General features: G+C 32.9%; 1 long non-coding RNA gene and 12 other non-coding genes across 13 annotated transcripts; all 13 read left to right on the top strand.

Moving 5' to 3' along the window:
* The first annotated feature begins 6500 nt into the window (after nucleotides 1-6500).
* Nucleotides 6501-10498, top strand: LOC127700546 (uncharacterized). Its single transcript, XR_007981630.1, has 3 exons — nucleotides 6501-7040; nucleotides 8089-8269; nucleotides 10103-10498. It is a non-coding gene; the product is annotated as an uncharacterized LOC127700546 (long non-coding RNA).
* Nucleotides 10499-11179: 681 nt separating this feature from the next.
* On the top strand, nucleotides 11180-11253 carry Trnai-aau (transfer RNA isoleucine (anticodon AAU)). The gene has a single exon. It is a non-coding gene; the product is annotated as a tRNA-Ile (tRNA).
* Nucleotides 11254-11931: 678 nt separating this feature from the next.
* Nucleotides 11932-12005, top strand: Trnai-aau (transfer RNA isoleucine (anticodon AAU)). The gene has a single exon. It is a non-coding gene; the product is annotated as a tRNA-Ile (tRNA).
* Nucleotides 12006-12683: 678 nt separating this feature from the next.
* Nucleotides 12684-12757, top strand: Trnai-aau (transfer RNA isoleucine (anticodon AAU)). Its single transcript has one exon. It is a non-coding gene; the product is annotated as a tRNA-Ile (tRNA).
* Nucleotides 12758-13435: 678 nt separating this feature from the next.
* On the top strand, nucleotides 13436-13509 carry Trnai-aau (transfer RNA isoleucine (anticodon AAU)). The gene has a single exon. It is a non-coding gene; the product is annotated as a tRNA-Ile (tRNA).
* Nucleotides 13510-14187: 678 nt separating this feature from the next.
* Trnai-aau (transfer RNA isoleucine (anticodon AAU)) lies at nucleotides 14188-14261 on the top strand. The gene has a single exon. It is a non-coding gene; the product is annotated as a tRNA-Ile (tRNA).
* Nucleotides 14262-14939: 678 nt separating this feature from the next.
* Nucleotides 14940-15013, top strand: Trnai-aau (transfer RNA isoleucine (anticodon AAU)). Its single transcript has one exon. It is a non-coding gene; the product is annotated as a tRNA-Ile (tRNA).
* Nucleotides 15014-15691: 678 nt separating this feature from the next.
* Nucleotides 15692-15765, top strand: Trnai-aau (transfer RNA isoleucine (anticodon AAU)). The gene has a single exon. It is a non-coding gene; the product is annotated as a tRNA-Ile (tRNA).
* A 678-nt stretch (nucleotides 15766-16443) lies between these two features.
* Trnai-aau (transfer RNA isoleucine (anticodon AAU)) lies at nucleotides 16444-16517 on the top strand. Its single transcript has one exon. It is a non-coding gene; the product is annotated as a tRNA-Ile (tRNA).
* Nucleotides 16518-17195: 678 nt separating this feature from the next.
* On the top strand, nucleotides 17196-17269 carry Trnai-aau (transfer RNA isoleucine (anticodon AAU)). The gene has a single exon. It is a non-coding gene; the product is annotated as a tRNA-Ile (tRNA).
* Nucleotides 17270-17947: 678 nt separating this feature from the next.
* Nucleotides 17948-18021, top strand: Trnai-aau (transfer RNA isoleucine (anticodon AAU)). The gene has a single exon. It is a non-coding gene; the product is annotated as a tRNA-Ile (tRNA).
* A 678-nt stretch (nucleotides 18022-18699) lies between these two features.
* On the top strand, nucleotides 18700-18773 carry Trnai-aau (transfer RNA isoleucine (anticodon AAU)). Its single transcript has one exon. It is a non-coding gene; the product is annotated as a tRNA-Ile (tRNA).
* A 678-nt stretch (nucleotides 18774-19451) lies between these two features.
* Nucleotides 19452-19525, top strand: Trnai-aau (transfer RNA isoleucine (anticodon AAU)). Its single transcript has one exon. It is a non-coding gene; the product is annotated as a tRNA-Ile (tRNA).
* Nucleotides 19526-19610: the final 85 nt, after the last annotated feature.

Below are 19610 nucleotides of genomic sequence, written 5' to 3' on the forward strand. Positions count from 1 at the left end.
TCCTGTCCTGCTTTTTTTACAAATTTCATCCTAGCTCCCCCCCCCCCCCCCCCCCCCCCCCCCCCCCCCATAAAAATCAAATGGAAGCTCCATAAGGAGACAACCTTTTGATTTTCTGGTGGGATAAAAAGTGGAGACAGATTTTTCATCACCTGGCCTGGTTAGTTTTTCAGGGTTCGTAAGGATAGAAAATCCGGCAAATTGTAACAATTAAACCCCTGTTGTACGACCATATTTGCCAAAAGATTAGTCCAAAAATTTATGACGTCTTGCAAGGCTATTTTAACTTTTTTCTGGCCACATGATAGTCAAAGTTGTGACTGAGTGCGGAAATATGAAGATAGATAGATAGAAAAAAAATTAAAATAGTCTTGCAAGACGTCATAATTATTTTGACTACCTAAAGATGTAACCTAATTCTTACTTGTTTGGGGAAAAGGAGAATTAACCGAACCACTATTCAATCTAAATCAGTGAACTGAATTATTGTCTTTTGCAGTAGTCCGAGTCGACATCTGTAACTAATCATGCAAATTGATAGTCAACAGTATACCTTTTCAAAATGTCAGCTTACGACAAAGAATCACTGGTGATAGGGGAGAGTAACCAATAAATTGATCCTAAATCAGATAAGATTTTCCCAGTAACGGAGAACCCCTTTCTTTGAGTGACTCTTGAGTGAATATAAATAGTGACGGGGGTCTCACAAATAAATATTAATCTGAATTACAGGAACATCGATAAGCAAAGTAAACTTACATATTAATCTCGAAGTTATTTACGTTAAAGACAGACTGTGCTCCTGAATTAATGTATTAACTTATACATTTGCGTATATTACTCGGGGGGGGGGGGGGGGCACTTCCTATATACAAGGTGATAGGACGTGCCGCTGGAATAGGTCACTTTTTCCAGCTTGAAAATATGGGAATAGGTGGGGAAAACTGTCAGAAATATATGATAAGGTCGATAAAGTTCCAATTGTATATGTACTTGTATATGCAAAGCCCTGTCATTTTTTCACAGCCGAAAGTCTCGCCGTAAGTAAACATTACACACATAATCTTAGCCTTAAATATTCCACTTTTCCAACACACCCCACGAAACCCAACCAATATGGGAAAAGGTTACAATTTTACCGACGCAATATATGAAAAGGTATACATTTTTAAGATCTAAATTATATGAAAAGGGTGGGGTAACAGAACCCAAGCGACACCCCTATCAATTAAGTATTGAAGTGCCCCCTCCCCACCCCCCGATGTATTTTACTGCTACAATCACGCGACCGTTGCTGAGCAGAGAACCATACTTTCAAGCCAGGGTCAGTCTATACTAACAGTTAGTATAGAAAGTCCCTGTAAAAAGGCAGGCAAATCCTAACAGTACTGTAACTTAATGATACATGTATATCAAGTTACAGCACCTCACCCAGCACAGTTAGCACACTGCATGGTGTGTGTCAGTCTTATAATTAAAACTGTGTAGGTTCATATCGTTTGATTCAACGTTTTTTCGGATATTTTTAGGACCGTTGTCAACATGGTCAAATCCGACCTGCCACTTTGCAACCTGACCTGCAAAAATATAATTCGACTAAAACAAAGCCAGTCAAAATTGCTTTTTGAGACTGGGCGACTGAAAAAGTTTTAAAATGTGACCTTGTGACCCTACTTGGAATTCTCCATTCATCGGTACGTCTAAACACCGCTCAGGACCTCCTGAGTGCACTCAGGACATGAAATAGTTGTTTCAGTGAGTAGTGAAGGTATGCATTCGATAGATAATTTAATTCTCCATCTTATAATTTTTGTTTTGATAAAATCAATATAATATTTAAGAAGTTATTGAAGTTTTCATTGGCACGCGCCGATTTTATGAAATATGTCAGGCATGACCGATGATTATATTGGATACCAATTATCATGTTGATTAGGTCGTTTGATCTTTAATAATTAGGAGTGATTAGTGGTGGTACTAACCTCATACAAGTAAGCTTGGCAAACAAACAAAACCAAGATGTCTTTTGAAAAATATAGAACAATGAAGATATATTGTTTTAGAAAAAAATGAATTTGTCTCCGTTTTCTGAAAATTATCATATTTGGGTATTATTTCTTAACTTTTGTAAGTAAGATTGTAGTATGATTCTAAACTAAATTAAAACAATGATTTTTTTATTGTAAAACAAATGAAAAAAATATTTAATTTTGTTTCTCAATTTTTCCAATGTTTATTTTTGTCAGTTTACTGTCCTAAATAAGTGCTATCGTATATTGAACTCTCGCCATTTATCATATTTTGGTATTTTACTGTAAAAAAAATTATGAACATTTCGGTCCGTACAGAAAACATGATGTATCATTTCAATGTTGGTTTTCGAAAACAAAAGAACAGCGAGAAAGACTATTTCGGAAACTGTTGATTGACACGAAATCCGTTCAAACCACGACTAAGTCTTCGTGCACATATTTTGAATTGCCAAAACCCCAGAAACTTGCTCGTAAGCCAAACCAAAGAAAAAAACCAAGGACAGCATGTACGAAGCCAAGATATTAGACTTAGCAGAGACATTGTATTATATGTCTCTGGACTTAGCAAATCATATAAATAAATTCATCTAAATATTGTCATTGTAAATATTGTACATAATTGTCTTCTCTATACTATGTATATGGTTTATTGAGAATAAAGATATACAAATTCAATAAAATTTGATATTCAGTAAACATTGGTTTTGTTTATTAAGTTGATTTGGAGAGAGAGAAAAAAAAATCCCAAAGAAAAACAAAAATCGAACTTGTTACAGAAAAACGGCAACTATAAAATAACACGATTTTTTTATTTTCTTTATGCATGAACTGCAGACCACAACAAAATTAATTTAGCCGTCATCATGAAAAATAAACTGAAAAAGTACATCGAATAATACCCAAATATGATAATTTAAATACAATTAATTACAACAATGATGAAGTAGAGCAGAATATAATGGTACAACAGTGCCAGCGTTCTGAAGATCCATATATAGGTATCCATAGAAATGTTTTTTTTTTCTTTTTTTCTCCATAAACGTAAAATTTACTATGCATAATTTAAATTTAACTACATTAAACAATCCCTTAAAACTTAAAACATCGTGTTATTAATTTTAAACGTAACACTGTAGTAACAACACAATTCATAAACAACAATAAAGAGAATCCAATCAATTTTGTTGATTGAATAATTCACGGCTCAGTAGTTGTGTAATCAGTGACACGTGCCCTCATTATTTTATAAGAATTGACATATCTATCTAAGTTCGATTTCAAATTCTACCAAAATTTAACTCTTAAATAAGTAGCGTGTAACGAATATATACAGCCACCCTGTGTGCAAATACGATGCCTATAAAGGGTCCTGAGTGCACTTTGTATGTCCTGAGTGCACTCAGGAGGTCCTGAGCAGTGTTTAGACGTACCCTCCATTCATCGGCGTGTGTCGGTGTGGCTAAAAAGGGGGCATTGTTTTTTTTTTCTTGGGACAAAAAATTGTTTCTATCATTGTTAAAAAAAAATCAAGACCAATCATAAACTTTTTTTTCAAAACTCAGTGTCGTATTTTATTGTTTTCCCAACAATGTTTAATAAAAGCTTAAAATGTTTGTTTCACTTCCCTCTGACTTCCCTCCTGATTTTTTTTCTCAAGAAATTATAGAATCTGTAAATGGATATATGTCTGTAGTCACGGTCATGCATTTAGATAAGAAATTCCAGCATGCATCATCAAATAATTTATGTGTATTTGTGACATCAACAAAACTGAAACATTATATTATTTCCCAGTAATTATGTAAATCATTTTGATTTACAAGTATATATGTCTGGGACTTATGCATGTATATATCTCACAGGCACTTGTCTCAGAAAAAAAAAATCTATATACTTTAATTAAGGTATATAGGGGAAAAAATCTGAGACAAGTGCCTGTGATATATCTGTCAGTCCTAGAATAATAAATATAATAATTGTATCTTAATCTTTGGAAAAATCCAATTATTAAATTGTTAAATTCTTTTACTTCATAATTATGTCAAAGTATACTTTTTAAAGTTTTAAATTTTAAAGTTAAAATAAATATTCCGTTTTGATCTAAGGAAAAAAAATTTAAACTGTAATGACATGGTCAGTCAACGGATTTGTTGCATGGTTGATTACAGGTAATTAAAGCATGCAGTAATTTTCCATTACGACAGTGCGTGTTCCCTGGGGTGTGTATAACGTTTTAGAAATACCATAGTTTTCTAGAGAACATCCTGTCGATGTGTAATACAGATTGATGACATTACACAAAATTTCTTTCGTTAAATATAGTTAAGTATCTGTGTCCATTCCCTGTTGCAACACTACACATTTTTCGAAGAAAAAAATGTTAAAATTTGAAGAAAAAAAAATCATTTATATAAAATAAAGAAGAAAAAAAGTAGCAAATAAACTTATGTTATTTGCCTATCCTGCAGTAGACAAGAAATTGAGGATGAATACCATTTCTTCTCAGTCTGTCCATGCTATACATCATTGAGGGATACTTATATACAAAATATTAATAAAAATCTTAATTTCAATTTTATTAAATTGCAGTCACCTATAACACTGAGGCATATGACCGCACTTTTAAATAGCAGTCTGCCAGTCATTATAAATATCACCATAAAGTATATTAATGATTGTTTTTTATTGAGAACATCTGTATAACTTATGTTTCTAAAAATACATGAATATTGTTTTTACAAAAAGAAGTTTAATACATTTTTCATTTTGTATGTAATAATTGATGCCATTTCGAAATATAAGAAATCTTCACATAGTCGGGAAATTTTCAATTCAAGTTATTTCATTTGAAAACGTTAAAAAATATAGATCAATTCGATGTAAAATGTGGCGTCCTTGGATATCAAAACCCCGTTTAAATAGGGTTTGTCTACTTTCGTCTATTGTCGAACATTCTATAATCAAGGATTTGTACAAATCCTTGCTATAATATAATGAATCGCGTCGCCAATATCACCACAATTACATAAATTACAAATACAATCTTCTTCTAAATATTTCTAACAATTTCAATAGGAAAATTCTACAAAAAGAATCACTATTTTTTATAGTAGTAGGCGACGAAAACTAAACTGTTTATAATCTTTTTTTTCTCCTAAATTAATTGAAACTCTTGAAATGATTTAACATTATCTATAGACAGCTTACAAATTCAAATCGTTTTAGAAGTATATGAGTGTATAGTAATAATTTGTTCATTAACCCCCCTTTTTTCTTCTATAAAATTACATTGTAATCGATTTTATTTCAAAATTTGTGTTTGCTAGGATTGACACTTAGAACGTACAACATAAAGTAACAAGTAAAAAGTCACGATTCAGTTTTGGGATATTTTTTTCTTTGAATAAACTTAATTTTAAAAACGTTTCAGCATTTTTCTGAAATATTTTTAAAAGGAAACGGACTTGTAAACAAAATTTATTTTTGAATATTAATATTGAACAATGATTGTTAAGAAAACAATCTGCCAAAGTGGTTTGGTAATTAACTGGCTCCATGCTGTCAAAAATGTCTCCTTTTTGATAAGTTTTTGATAAAAAAAAAAAACTATTTGAAGGCGAATTAATCATTTCCTCAACTAAATACATTTATCTATAAATAAAGTCAATTCGTCAAGAACTTTCTCTCATATATTTAAACAATTGTAAAATAATTAATTTAAACTTTTGTACTGCGACTTTCTGTCCGTTTACCAATACTTATTCCTTGTTAGGTTTTTTCATATCCATTTACGAATACTTATAATGTGATAATTTTCGGAAGCTTTTATCCTATTTTCATATCAAACAACCATGTTACCCGTAGAACGGAGTTAAGTACAAATTTAGGAATTTAGTACTTAAAATTTTCAACAACAAAATTTTATACTTTCATTTACCTGGATTTTGTTCTACGCTTCGAAGCCGCCACCCTGTATCAAACATAGCCAACACCTCGCATGGCGTATTCACGATGTTGAGGGATTGACAATATACAATCAAAGTTAGCAATATACAGCAAGTAAGTAATTGGGCGTTGAATGCCAGTAGATCTGAATTTGTAAATTGAATTTAACCTGTTTAGAATGTGTATTGGTGAATTGTTTAATAAAATTACACACATATGATAATCTGGGCTGATATGCATAAAACCACTTTAAGTTCAAAGTATCAATGAAACTGGGTCTGCATGAAAAAATGACTTATCACATAATACCAGAACCTATGTTTACTGTTAGATGATAAGAAAATATTGCTGTAGGCCTAGTTTACAAATTATTTATTCTTTTAATTTCTATTTGACTGTCTGGGTGCTTCTTATGTAATTTAAATATTTGCGTTTTGTATGCTATAGTTAAGTTTTATAGACTGTTGTACGTCATTTGGTCGTTTTTAAGTTTTTGCCATGGCGTTGTCAGTACGTCTTCGACCTATAAGTTTTATATAATCTGCATCTCTTGTGCTGTATTTTAAAATGTATCTTTACACATTCATCAATACACCAAAAAATATGAATAAAGCTTTCGTATATATAAAAATAAGGAGATGTGGTATGATTGGTAATGAAACAACTATCCGGGATATTTTGAGACAAAGTGCACGTATCAGCAGTCAGCCGAAACCACTAAGCGTTTTGCATCCATACGTTGTTTTTTTTCGGGATACTGACTGCATAGTAAATTATCAATGTACTAGTTAATGTTCTCGAGGGATGACCCTATTACAGAGACATATATACACATATGTGTATATATGTCTCTGCCCTATTACGTGTCAGTAACATTCTCGACACGGTTCATTTTTACGGCGGCTCAGTTTTGTCTTAAGAATAAACATAATTGATAAGTTTCTTTCCCCTGCATTCCTCGATCGCACTTGTAAATAGCACATTGGTCTCAAGACATTGGTACACTATACGTTACAACACTTGCCGTCAGTACTCAAAATTGGAAAAATATTAAATAAGAAGGTATAGAAAATTAATGCATACACACTATTATCAACCACAGACATGATGTTTTTCTCAATTTGCCTAAATCGTTATTCCGCAATACAACGAAGGTGAAAACCCACCACTTTGAACACAGTCACAGGCACCGGCATGTTGTGAATTTGAAAGTTCAAATAGGGGGGGGGGGGGATGGGGCCCGGGCCCCCTTTCTTGGGAAAAATTTGGTTGATTATATAGGGATCACTGAAGCATGACTGGAGCCGGCCCTCTCTTATGAAAAGTTCTGGATCCGCCACTGCATATTCATAAAATAAACCAACATAAAATTATCCAAAAGATGAATAATACTTAATACTTACGACTAAGATTGATTATAAGTATACTTGAGTCGGTTTTACAAAAAAAAAAATACAAGTAATCGTATAAAGTATACTGTATTGTACATGATATAATTACTATCAATATTATTTGTAAGTTTTTTTGTGAAACTGACTGCTGAATTGTTTTTCCATGCTTATGGTACATCTAAGTCGTATGCTTTTTATAAAACCACCTCCAGGGTGTAATGTCTGCTCGCCCATAGAATCTGTTTGTAGATATAGGAAGATGTGGTATGAGTGCCAATGAGACAACTATCCATCCAATTCACAATTTATAAAAGTAAACCATTATAGGTCAAGGTACGGTCTTTAACACAGAGCCTAGTTTTTATCAAAAAATAAATATATTGATATTAATAGGATATAGGTTAAATAATTTATTCATACATTTTTAATTGACTGACCTAGAATTATCATGATTATTGAGGAATTTAAACCATGCATTCCTATTTTTAAAAAGGGACAAAAATAAAATTTATATATAATAACAGGGTGATACAAATGAGAAAAACTCAAGAAATTGTTTTCAATTAAGATAAATACATGCAGTTAATAATGGTTTCCAGTTGTTTTTTAAAGCAGAGGCAGATTTAGTTTAAAGTTGGAAAAAATTGTTTGTACCAACAAAAATAAATACACGAAGTTAATCCAGAATTATGTGTTTATCATTTTTTTTTTATGTTTAGGTTGCCAGCAAGATGAAAAGAACAATGCAATTCAAAAGTCAAAATGTGGATAAGCTGAGGTACAAGGTCCTACTTTTGCAGATTTTCATATTTTGCATGAATGAATTTGAAGTTTATATCATGGAGGGCAGAGAAAGAAAAGAAACACTTCAATTTTCCTGCTTCTGAAAGATCTTGTTCGGTAAGTTTTATGCTCTGTTTTGATAGTGTTTGTGCGTCCATCTGTCTTTCTCTAAATTGTATTCACTTAAAGTTTTTGGTTACAGTTCACCATGAGACTGAACTTCAGTTAGTAACTTGTGGTTTTACATGTATATACTTAAAATTTAGTACTTTAAAATGTTCATGTATTTTTGTCGAGCCTGCAACTTTTGTCGCAGAAAGCTCGACATAGGGATAGTGATCCGGTGGCGGCTACGGCGGTGGCGTTAGCTAACTTCCTAAAAGCTTTTTATTTTAGAAGGTGGAAGACCTGGATGCTTCATACTTTGTATATAGATGCCTCATGCATGTCATGATACCAATTCTGTCTGAAACATGTCCATTGTCCTTGACCTCATTTTCATGGTTCAGTGACTACTTGAAAAAAAAGTTCAGATTTTTTTTAATGTTAATTTCTCTCATATTATGAGTAATATGATAACTATATTTGGTATGTGTGTACCTTGCAAGGTCCTCATGCTCGTCAGAGAGTTTTCACTTGACCTACACCTTATTTCATGGATCAGTGAACAAGAACTTAGTCTTAGATGCATGATTTTTTTATTAGTTGTTAGTGGCTTTGTACTAGCTGTCAGTAACTGCGAGTACTCTCAGATCTATACTTAGTGTCTTTTTGTTGTTTGGATGTACAAGTACCCGGCCACGTCAACTTGTATTTGTAGTATTTGTATTTTTATCCATCTGATGAGTTAAGCCTCTTTCAACTGATTTTTATAGTTCGTTCTTATGTTGTACTGTTACACCACTGTCCCAGGTTAGGGGAAGGGTTGGGATCCCGCTAACATGTTTAACCCCGCCACATTCTGTATGTATGTGCCTGTCCCAAGTCAGGAGCCTGTAATTCTGTGGTTGTCGTTTGTTTATGTGTTACATATTTGTTTTTCGTTCATTTTTTGTACATAAATTAGGCCGTTAGTTTTCTCGTTTGAATTGTTTTACATTGTCATTTTGGGGCCTTTTATAGCTGACTGCAGTATGGGCTTTGCTCATTGTTGAGGCCGTACAGTGACCTATAGTTGTTAATTTCTGTGTCATTTGGTCACTTGTGGAGAGTTGTTGTCTCATTTGCAATCATACCACATCTTCTTTTTTATATTTAAGGTTAAGTTTTGTTGGTCAAGTCCATATCTCAGATACTATAAGCAATAGGTCTAGTATATTCGGTGTATGGGAGGACTGTAAGATGTACATGACCAACTGAAAAGAAGATTTAGGATATATGTATAACCATATATAAAAATGAGACAGCAACCGAACAACACAAAAATAAGAAAAAAAACAATATAATTTTTTGTATCAATGTTATAATTTCCAACATGTCCAAAGAGTTCAATGTATTTTCTAATTGAAATAAAACACAAGTGGAACTCTTTCAGAACTTCAGAAGCTTGAAGAAGTGCTGTTTCTATTGTTGGTTTTCTGTATAATATATTGCAAATTCTTGTGAAAAATGGAATTTTATTGTAATTGCCTAAAGTTTTAACATTGATCTATATATATATATATATATATATAACTGGGGAAAATACCCAAATGTTATAAAGAAGAATACATAAATTGATTGTTATATAATATTAGAATAGGAAGATGTGGTATGTTGCTAATTTGACAACTCTCCATCAGAGACCAAAGGATGTAGGAGGTTAGCAACTGATGACACTGGACAACCTTCAACAATCAGTAAAATCCATACCGCATAGCTATTTTTATTGAAAATCATATGTTATTGCTACATGTATGCAAACAATTTTTTTATTATCCATAACTTCGGATTTTATTGGTTCTTTTTCAGAAGGATTGAAATTCATCACTTAGAATAAAAAGAGAAAACACAGAAACAAGACCAAAATTAATTCAAAGACAAAAGTCAGATCAGTTATTATTTTCATCACTCAGTCAATGAATTGAAGTTCTATTAAATATCTAAAGATATTAAAACCACAATAATGACTATGTTCTGTGCTGAATGGCCAAAAAGTGGACTATACATTACGATCACACAATGCTGGATGATAAGAAACTATTAATTTTTTGGGTGGAGGGATATCCTGAAAAAAAAATAGATTTATGTAAAAAGCTACTAGTATGTTAAGCCTATTAATAGAGTTTTCATTGATTTCAAATGGGAAAAATTGTGTTTCAAAAAAGTATTCTAGAATTCATAAATAAACATATATTGATACTTACATTATCTGCTTTGTTGTTTAAAAGTTTAGTTTTGAACAGTTATAGAACAATATAATTGCATTAACATTTCCAAGGAAAAAAAGATATTCAACTAAAAAGATTCATCTTAAAACAATTTACTACCAAACAGAATTCATTGTAACATACACATTTATTTACTGTATATTTATAATTTGAATCCCATAGGATTTTATTTTATCCCATGTGTCCCATGGGATATTAAAAATCCCATGGGATAATTATAGTCCCATGGGATATTTGTTGTCCCATGGGACAAACAAAATCCCATGGGACTACAATTATCCCATGGGACCCCAAAAAATCCTATGGGATTTAACCAAAATCCCATGGGATAATGGTCAATCCCATGGGATTTGCCCTATCCCATGGGATATTGAAAATCCCATGTTTTTCTAAATCAAATTACAAAATATCTATAATAATAACAGCAGAAAAGCAATTAAATTATTGAATCCCATGTAATTCCGCACATTTTGGTTATATACACGACACTGTAGCTCTAAGGAGAGGCGGCGGCGGATTTGCAAATGAGTGTTTTGCAAATTAAAAGTGTCCAGTGTTTGAACATATATAAAGTTTAGATATCCTCTCTATATATGTAAATGTGTAAGAATATGATACCCATATATAAGTACATAAAATTTCCCAAAGTGATCTCAACGGCCGGTTAGCTCAGTTGGTTAGAGCGTCGTGCTAATAACGCGAATGTCGTGGGTTCGATCCCCACATTGGCCATGAATTTTTGATAGTCTATATTATTAAACATTTTCGGCAATGTCCGAGATTAATAAAGTTCTTCTTATAAAGATACTCTCAACGTCAGAAAAGGTACAAAGAAGCGGTAGCTTTAAATTTTTAGCCTTTTGCACGATTTTCTCGCTTTTTACCTTGCCAACTGGAAAATCCGTTAGAAAGATGTAAACAATTGATAGTTTCGGTAAAATGAAGTAAAAAAATCATCATTTAGACTTGTGAGAATGACAATCATTCATGCTGATATGTATTTATATATGATATACAAAATTTCCCGTGTAATTTTCAACGGCCGGTTACCTCAGCTAGTTACAGCGTCGATCCCCACATTGGCCATTATTTTTTGTAGTTTATATTATGAAGATTCTTCGGCTTTGCCCCCTGATTAAAGAAAGCTGCCTAAACTATATTCTTAACACGAGAAAAGGCCGGGAAAAAACTATAAGAATAGAAGAATAAGATGTAAATAATTTCCATTAAATAGACTCACAAGGAGAATAGTACAAAATCAAACACTACTTAAGACAAAAAACACAATAAGATGCAAAGTACAAATGATGTGAACATATATAAAGTTTAGATATCCTCTCTATATATGTAAATGTGTAAGAATATGATACCCATATATAAGTACATAAAATTTCCCAAAGTGATCTCAACGGCCGGTTAGCTCAGTTGGTTAGAGCGTCGTGCTAATAACGCGAATGTCGTGGGTTCGATCCCCACATTGGCCATGAATTTTTGATAGTCTATATTATTAAACATTTTCGGCAATGTCCGAGATTAATAAAGTTCTTCTTATAAAGATACTCTCAACGTCAGAAAAGGTACAAAGAAGCGGTAGCTTTAAATTTTTAGCCTTTTGCACGATTTTCTCGCTTTTTACCTTGCCAACTGGAAAATCCGTTAGAAAGATGTAAACAATTGATAGTTTCGGTAAAATGAAGTAAAAAAATCATCATTTAGACTTGTGAGAATGACAATCATTCATGCTGATATGTATTTATATATGATATACAAAATTTCCCGTGTAATTTTCAACGGCCGGTTACCTCAGCTAGTTACAGCGTCGATCCCCACATTGGCCATTATTTTTTGTAGTTTATATTATGAAGATTCTTCGGCTTTGCCCCCTGATTAAAGAAAGCTGCCTAAACTATATTCTTAACACGAGAAAAGGCCGGGAAAAAACTATAAGAATAGAAGAATAAGATGTAAATAATTTCCATTAAATAGACTCACAAGGAGAATAGTACAAAATCAAACACTACTTAAGACAAAAAACACAATAAGATGCAAAGTACAAATGATGTGAACATATATAAAGTTTAGATATCCTCTCTATATATGTAAATGTGTAAGAATATGATACCCATATATAAGTACATAAAATTTCCCAAGGTGATCTCAACGGCCGGTTAGCTCAGTTGGTTAGAGCGTCGTGCTAATAACGCGAATGTCGTGGGTTCGATCCCCACATTGGCCATGAATTTTTGATAGTCTATATTATTAAACATTTTCGGCAATGTCCGAGATTAATAAAGTTCTTCTTATAAAGATACTCTCAACGTCAGAAAAGGTACAAAGAAGCGGTAGCTTTAAATTTTTAGCCTTTTGCACGATTTTCTCGCTTTTTACCTTGCCAACTGGAAAATCCGTTAGAAAGATGTAAACAATTGATAGTTTCGGTAAAATGAAGTAAAAAAATCATCATTTAGACTTGTGAGAATGACAATCATTCATGCTGATATGTATTTATATATGATATACAAAATTTCCCGTGTAATTTTCAACGGCCGGTTACCTCAGCTAGTTACAGCGTCGATCCCCACATTGGCCATTATTTTTTGTAGTTTATATTATGAAGATTCTTCGGCTTTGCCCCCTGATTAAAGAAAGCTGCCTAAACTATATTCTTAACACGAGAAAAGGCCGGGAAAAAACTATAAGAATAGAAGAATAAGATGTAAATAATTTCCATTAAATAGACTCACAAGGAGAATAGTACAAAATCAAACACTACTTAAGACAAAAAACACAATAAGATGCAAAGTACAAATGATGTGAACATATATAAAGTTTAGATATCCTCTCTATATATGTAAATGTGTAAGAATATGATACCCATATATAAGTACATAAAATTTCCCAAAGTGATCTCAACGGCCGGTTAGCTCAGTTGGTTAGAGCGTCGTGCTAATAACGCGAATGTCGTGGGTTCGATCCCCACATTGGCCATGAATTTTTGATAGTCTATATTATTAAACATTTTCGGCAATGTCCGAGATTAATAAAGTTCTTCTTATAAAGATACTCTCAACGTCAGAAAAGGTACAAAGAAGCGGTAGCTTTAAATTTTTAGCCTTTTGCACGATTTTCTCGCTTTTTACCTTGCCAACTGGAAAATCCGTTAGAAAGATGTAAACAATTGATAGTTTCGGTAAAATGAAGTAAAAAAATCATCATTTAGACTTGTGAGAATGACAATCATTCATGCTGATATGTATTTATATATGATATACAAAATTTCCCGTGTAATTTTCAACGGCCGGTTACCTCAGCTAGTTACAGCGTCGATCCCCACATTGGCCATTATTTTTTGTAGTTTATATTATGAAGATTCTTCGGCTTTGCCCCCTGATTAAAGAAAGCTGCCTAAACTATATTCTTAACACGAGAAAAGGCCGGGAAAAAACTATAAGAATAGAAGAATAAGATGTAAATAATTTCCATTAAATAGACTCACAAGGAGAATAGTACAAAATCAAACACTACTTAAGACAAAAAACACAATAAGATGCAAAGTACAAATGATGTGAACATATATAAAGTTTAGATATCCTCTCTATATATGTAAATGTGTAAGAATATGATACCCATATATAAGTACATAAAATTTCCCAAAGTGATCTCAACGGCCGGTTAGCTCAGTTGGTTAGAGCGTCGTGCTAATAACGCGAATGTCGTGGGTTCGATCCCCACATTGGCCATGAATTTTTGATAGTCTATATTATTAAACATTTTCGGCAATGTCCGAGATTAATAAAGTTCTTCTTATAAAGATACTCTCAACGTCAGAAAAGGTACAAAGAAGCGGTAGCTTTAAATTTTTAGCCTTTTGCACGATTTTCTCGCTTTTTACCTTGCCAACTGGAAAATCCGTTAGAAAGATGTAAACAATTGATAGTTTCGGTAAAATGAAGTAAAAAAATCATCATTTAGACTTGTGAGAATGACAATCATTCATGCTGATATGTATTTATATATGATATACAAAATTTCCCGTGTAATTTTCAACGGCCGGTTACCTCAGCTAGTTACAGCGTCGATCCCCACATTGGCCATTATTTTTTGTAGTTTATATTATGAAGATTCTTCGGCTTTGCCCCCTGATTAAAGAAAGCTGCCTAAACTATATTCTTAACACGAGAAAAGGCCGGGAAAAAACTATAAGAATAGAAGAATAAGATGTAAATAATTTCCATTAAATAGACTCACAAGGAGAATAGTACAAAATCAAACACTACTTAAGACAAAAAACACAATAAGATGCAAAGTACAAATGATGTGAACATATATAAAGTTTAGATATCCTCTCTATATATGTAAATGTGTAAGAATATGATACCCATATATAAGTACATAAAATTTCCCAAAGTGATCTCAACGGCCGGTTAGCTCAGTTGGTTAGAGCGTCGTGCTAATAACGCGAATGTCGTGGGTTCGATCCCCACATTGGCCATGAATTTTTGATAGTCTATATTATTAAACATTTTCGGCAATGTCCGAGATTAATAAAGTTCTTCTTATAAAGATACTCTCAACGTCAGAAAAGGTACAAAGAAGCGGTAGCTTTAAATTTTTAGCCTTTTGCACGATTTTCTCGCTTTTTACCTTGCCAACTGGAAAATCCGTTAGAAAGATGTAAACAATTGATAGTTTCGGTAAAATGAAGTAAAAAAATCATCATTTAGACTTGTGAGAATGACAATCATTCATGCTGATATGTATTTATATATGATATACAAAATTTCCCGTGTAATTTTCAACGGCCGGTTACCTCAGCTAGTTACAGCGTCGATCCCCACATTGGCCATTATTTTTTGTAGTTTATATTATGAAGATTCTTCGGCTTTGCCCCCTGATTAAAGAAAGCTGCCTAAACTATATTCTTAACACGAGAAAAGGCCGGGAAAAAACTATAAGAATAGAAGAATAAGATGTAAATAATTTCCATTAAATAGACTCACAAGGAGAATAGTACAAAATCAAACACTACTTAAGACAAAAAACACAATAAGATGCAAAGTACAAATGATGTGAACATATATAAAGTTTAGATATCCTCTCTATATATGTAAATGTGTAAGAATATGATACCCATATATAAGTACATAAAATTTCCCAAAGTGATCTCAACGGCCGGTTAGCTCAGTTGGTTAGAGCGTCGTGCTAATAACGCGAATGTCGTGGGTTCGATCCCCACATTGGCCATGAATTTTTGATAGTCTATATTATTAAACATTTTCGGCAATGTCCGAGATTAATAAAGTTCTTCTTATAAAGATACTCTCAACGTCAGAAAAGGTACAAAGAAGCGGTAGCTTTAAATTTTTAGCCTTTTGCACGATTTTCTCGCTTTTTACCTTGCCAACTGGAAAATCCGTTAGAAAGATGTAAACAATTGATAGTTTCGGTAAAATGAAGTAAAAAAATCATCATTTAGACTTGTGAGAATGACAATCATTCATGCTGATATGTATTTATATATGATATACAAAATTTCCCGTGTAATTTTCAACGGCCGGTTACCTCAGCTAGTTACAGCGTCGATCCCCACATTGGCCATTATTTTTTGTAGTTTCTATTATGAAGATTCTTCGGCTTTGCCCCCTGATTAAAGAAAGCTGCCTAAACTATATTCTTAACACGAGAAAAGGCCGGGAAAAAACTATAAGAATAGAAGAATAAGATGTAAATAATTTCCATTAAATAGACTCACAAGGAGAATAGTACAAAATCAAACACTACTTAAGACAAAAAACACAATAAGATGCAAAGTACAAATGATGTGAACATATATAAAGTTTAGATATCCTCTCTATATATGTAAATGTGTAAGAATATGATACCCATATATAAGTACATAAAATTTCCCAAAGTGATCTCAACGGCCGGTTAGCTCAGTTGGTTAGAGCGTCGTGCTAATAACGCGAATGTCGTGGGTTCGATCCCCACATTGGCCATGAATTTTTGATAGTCTATATTATTAAACATTTTCGGCAATGTCCGAGATTAATAAAGTTCTTCTTATAAAGATACTCTCAACGTCAGAAAAGGTACAAAGAAGCGGTAGCTTTAAATTTTTAGCCTTTTGCACGATTTTCTCGCTTTTTACCTTGCCAACTGGAAAATCCGTTAGAAAGATGTAAACAATTGATAGTTTCGGTAAAATGAAGTAAAAAAATCATCATTTAGACTTGTGAGAATGACAATCATTCATGCTGATATGTATTTATATATGATATACAAAATTTCCCGTGTAATTTTCAACGGCCGGTTACCTCAGCTAGTTACAGCGTCGATCCCCACATTGGCCATTATTTTTTGTAGTTTATATTATGAAGATTCTTCGGCTTTGCCCCCTGATTAAAGAAAGCTGCCTAAACTATATTCTTAACACGAGAAAAGGCCGGGAAAAAACTATAAGAATAGAAGAATAAGATGTAAATAATTTCCATTAAATAGACTCACAAGGAGAATAGTACAAAATCAAACACTACTTAAGACAAAAAACACAATAAGATGCAAAGTACAAATGATGTGAACATATATAAAGTTTAGATATCCTCTCTATATATGTAAATGTGTAAGAATATGATACCCATATATAAGTACATAAAATTTCCCAAAGTGATCTCAACGGCCGGTTAGCTCAGTTGGTTAGAGCGTCGTGCTAATAACGCGAATGTCGTGGGTTCGATCCCCACATTGGCCATGAATTTTTGATAGTCTATATTATTAAACATTTTCGGCAATGTCCGAGATTAATAAAGTTCTTCTTATAAAGATACTCTCAACGTCAGAAAAGGTACAAAGAAGCGGTAGCTTTAAATTTTTAGCCTTTTGCACGATTTTCTCGCTTTTTACCTTGCCAACTGGAAAATCCGTTAGAAAGATGTAAACAATTGATAGTTTCGGTAAAATGAAGTAAAAAAATCATCATTTAGACTTGTGAGAATGACAATCATTCATGCTGATATGTATTTATATATGATATACAAAATTTCCCGTGTAATTTTCAACGGCCGGTTACCTCAGCTAGTTACAGCGTCGATCCCCACATTGGCCATTATTTTTTGTAGTTTATATTATGAAGATTCTTCGGCTTTGCCCCCTGATTAAAGAAAGCTGCCTAAACTATATTCTTAACACGAGAAAAGGCCGGGAAAAAACTATAAGAATAGAAGAATAAGATGTAAATAATTTCCATTAAATAGACTCACAAGGAGAATAGTACAAAATCAAACACTACTTAAGACAAAAAACACAATAAGATGCAAAGTACAAATGATGTGAACATATATAAAGTTTAGATATCCTCTCTATATATGTAAATGTGTAAGAATATGATACCCATATATAAGTACATAAAATTTCCCAAAGTGATCTCAACGGCCGGTTAGCTCAGTTGGTTAGAGCGTCGTGCTAATAACGCGAATGTCGTGGGTTCGATCCCCACATTGGCCATGAATTTTTGATAGTCTATATTATTAAACATTTTCGGCAATGTCCGAGATTAATAAAGTTCTTCTTATAAAGATACTCTCAACGTCAGAAAAGGTACAAAGAAGCGGTAGCTTTAAATTTTTAGCCTTTTGCACGATTTTCTCGCTTTTTACCTTGCCAACTGGAAAATCCGTTAGAAAGATGTAAACAATTGATAGTTTCGGTAAAATGAAGTAAAAAAATCATCATTTAGACTTGTGAGAATGACAATCATTCATGCTGATATGTATTTATATATGATATACAAAATTTCCCGTGTAATTTTCAACGGCCGGTTACCTCAGCTAGTTACAGCGTCGATCCCCACATTGGCCATTATTTTTTGTAGTTTATATTATGAAGATTCTTCGGCTTTGCCCCCTGATTAAAGAAAGCTGCCTAAACTATATTCTTAACACGAGAAAAGGCCGGGAAAAAACTATAAGAATAGAAGAATAAGATGTAAATAATTTCCATTAAATAGACTCACAAGGAGAATAGTACAAAATCAAACACTACTTAAGACAAAAAACACAATAAGATGCAAAGTACAAATGATGTGAACATATATAAAGTTTAGATATCCTCTCTATATATGTAAATGTGTAAGAATATGATACCCATATATAAGTACATAAAATTTCCCAAAGTGATCTCAACGGCCGGTTAGCTCAGTTGGTTAGAGCGTCGTGCTAATAACGCGAATGTCGTGGGTTCGATCCCCACATTGGCCATGAATTTTTGATAGTCTATATTATTAAACATTTTCGGCAATGTCCGAGATTAATAAAGTTCTTCTTATAAAGATACTCTCAACGTCAGAAAAGGTACAAAGAAGCGGTAGCTTTAAATTTTTAGCCTTTTGCACGATTTTCTCGCTTTTTACCTTGCCAACTGGAAAATCCGTTAGAAAGATGTAAACAATTGATAGTTTCGGTAAAATGAAGTAAAAAAATCATCATTTAGACTTGTGAGAATGACAATCATTCATGCTGATATGTATTTATATATGATATACAAAATTTCCCGTGTAATTTTCAACGGCCGGTTACCTCAGCTAGTTACAGCGTCGATCCCCACATTGGCCATTATTTTTTGTAGTTTATATTATGAAGATTCTTCGGCTTTGCCCCCTGATTAAAGAAAGCTGCCTAAACTATATTCTTAACACGAGAAAAGGCCGGGAAAAAACTATAAGAATAGAAGAATAAGATGTAAATAATTTCCATTAAATAGACTCACAAGGAGAATAGTACAAAATCAAACACTACTTAAGACAAAAAACACAATAAGATGCAAAGTACAAATGATGTGAACATATATAAAGTTTAGATATCCTCTCTATATATGTAAATGTGTAAGAATATGATACCCATATATAAGTACATAAAATTTCCCAAAGTGATCTCAACGGCCGGTTAGCTCAGTTGGTTAGAGCGTCGTGCTAATAACGCGAATGTCGTGGGTTCGATCCCCACATTGGCCATGAATTTTTGATAGTCTATATTATTAAACATTTTCGGCAATGTCCGAGATTAATAAAGTTCTTCTTATAAAGATACTCTCAACGT

This window comes from Mytilus californianus, unplaced genomic scaffold (assembly GCF_021869535.1).
Source record: "Mytilus californianus isolate M0D057914Y unplaced genomic scaffold, xbMytCali1.0.p SCAF_5, whole genome shotgun sequence".
Taxonomy (NCBI): Eukaryota; Metazoa; Mollusca; class Bivalvia; order Mytilida; family Mytilidae; genus Mytilus; species Mytilus californianus.